Source organism: Elephas maximus, chromosome 19 (genome assembly GCF_024166365.1).
Source record: "Elephas maximus indicus isolate mEleMax1 chromosome 19, mEleMax1 primary haplotype, whole genome shotgun sequence".
NCBI classification, from domain to species: domain Eukaryota; kingdom Metazoa; phylum Chordata; class Mammalia; order Proboscidea; family Elephantidae; genus Elephas; species Elephas maximus.
The window spans coordinates 23,985,230-23,987,898 of NC_064837.1; positions in this window are offsets into that span (position 1 = coordinate 23,985,230).

The window sequence follows — 2,669 nt, forward strand, 5'->3', positions numbered from 1 at the left end:
CAGGTTAATTTTTTTTCTCCCTCCTGATGTTAGCAACCATAGAATCACTAAATGTAGGCACAGGAAGGGGCTTTGCACAGCTAGATCAAGGGCGCTCACCTCTTCAGGAAGTAGGACTCCTCGACCTCAAATGATTCCACAGACCCCACATGAAAAATTATTGCACTTTTCGTGTAATTTGCTTAAGAAAACAATGACCAAAATGTCTATGAATTCCATGTCTGCTTTCAAGTGAATTTTTCTTTTGTTAATAGATATTGAATCCATGTTCGTTTAAAAATAAAAAAAAAGGATGGGTGCGTGTGAGTGCTATGTTTTCCCCCACCTACAGACAGCCTAGGTGCGTGTATAGGTTTCTAACCAGCAGCTGCTGTTGAGTTGATTCTAACTCATGGCAACCCTGTGTGTATCAGAGTAGAACCATGCTCTATAGGGGTCGATGGCTGATTTTTCAGGAGCAGATTACCAGACCTTTCTTCTAAGGCACCTCTCGGTGGGTTTGAACTGCCAACCTTTCAGTTAGTAGTCGAGCACTTAACCATTTGAGCCATGCGGGAACTCCTAGGCCTTAGCAATACCTACAAGACTCTTGCCTCCTACCAGTGTCTGAGATCCACAGATTGAGATGAACAGTTCATTTTAACAGTTATCGTTCAGTTGAAGAAACTGCCCTCAGAGAGAGGAGTGACTCATCCAGGGTTGCACAGTCCATCTGTGGCAGAACCAGGTTAAGACCTCCTGTCCTGCTAGTAGTTTCTCTTGTCTCTTGACCATCTCTGTTCGTAATCAGCTGATGACGAGTGCTCTTCTGAGCCTCTGTCTCCTGCTTTCTGCAAACACTTAACCAGACGTGATTACCAAGTTGGGGACTCCTCATTCACCTGTCCCATCAAGGCAGAAAGTAGGACAGACACCCAAGAGACAGGGCCTTCTGATTCCCTTGTCATTTGATCCTGAAGCTCAGTGGGGCAGTAGGGCCTGGTACAGGCCCATTCTTACCATCAAGGCTCCTGTGAACAAGGACACATGCACCTGGAGGCACAATGTTCAAAGCTGCAGACTGGGAGGCCAGTTTCAGCACAGAGGTGCTGTCAGAGGCGAGAGTGGGTGCCTTGGCTATTTTGGTGAGAGCTGACAGTGAGGAATTCTTCTCCCGCACAAGCTGTGCTGAGTCTTCTGTATTGTGGGCTGTCCTGCCCCCGCCTTTCCCTTTCCCAGGCTTGGTGGATGCTGCTGCTCCCCAACCCCCTTCCTGACACTGCTAACGACATCCAATTAATTCAGTATAATTTGGTTCATTACAAGCCCTTAGGTTGGCGACCGTGTTTTTTCAGCAAGCACAGCAGCCTTCCTGGGCTTTCTCAAAGCGACGGGGCTCTGAGTCTGAAAGGTGAGAGATGGCAGAGCCCTGCTGTATCTGACCAGCTGGGTACCAAGGCGCTAGTAGGTACTCAAGACAGGTGGGGCTGTGCTCACCCTGCAAAGCACACACTTCCTGGCACTCCCATTGTCTTAGTTAAAAATATGATGGAAATGCGGACATGGTGAGACATCCCAGCAGGCACATCAGGCCACCCTTGGGACCTGACAATAACAGCCACCCTTGTGGGGCTAGACATGTCGGTTCTGCACCAAGTGGGCTCACACTTGATGACCGTGGGAGTCCCTACAGGGGCCTGTGGAAATGGAGGCCCCAGCTTTTGCCGAGACCCAGTGAGGGTCTGCTTTTTGGGGCCTGGTCTTCAGTATTTGTGTGGGAATGCTAAAGAGGACCAGGACCTGCCCAAACAGGGTGGGGCCGCAGAAGGAGTGCTGGGCCATAGAAAGCAGGTTGGGGCAAAGTACCAAGGAGGAGTTCTAGAATCAGGCAGGCCAGGACTGGACTCAAAGCCCAGCCCTTCCCCACTGTGTGACTGTGACTTCTCTGATCTTTATTGTCTTTGATCATGAAGAGCAAGACAATAATACCTCATCCACTGGACTGTAGGATAAAGGAGGTGATGGGAGGATCAGTGTGATGATAAATTAAGGGAGGAGGCTCGGCAGCCCAACTGCCTGGGTTGCAATCCTGGCTCCACCACTTATTAGCTGTGTGACCTTAGGCAAGTCACTACACCTCTCTAAGCCTCAGTTTCCTCATTTGTGAAAGGGGAATAATAATAATATCTACCTCATAGGAATGTTGTGAGGATTAAATGAGGACTTAGAAGCTTCCCGGCTCCCAGAAGGTACACAATGTATGGCAGCTGCTAGTGTGTGTAGAGAGCCCAGCACCCTGCCTGGAGCATCATCAAGGCTCTCAAACTCTTTAACCTACCCCTTCTCCCTGATGACTAAAATACTTCATTTATAAAACAGGGACATTAATTCCTCCCTGCCCATGGCAGCATCTTCACTGAGCCAATCTGTTGCAAAAGACCTCTTTAAAGTGCCAAAAACACAAATACGTCACTTTGAAAACTAAGGTGTGCCTGACCCAGGCCATGGTATTTTCAATGGTCTCATATGCATTTGAAAGCTAGATAATGAATAAGGAAGACCAAAGAAGAATTGATGCCTTTGAACGATGGTGTTGGCGAAGAATATTGGATATACCATGGACTGCCAGGAGAAGGGACAAGTCTGCCTCAGAAGCAGTACAGCCAGAATGCTCCTTAGAAATGAGAATG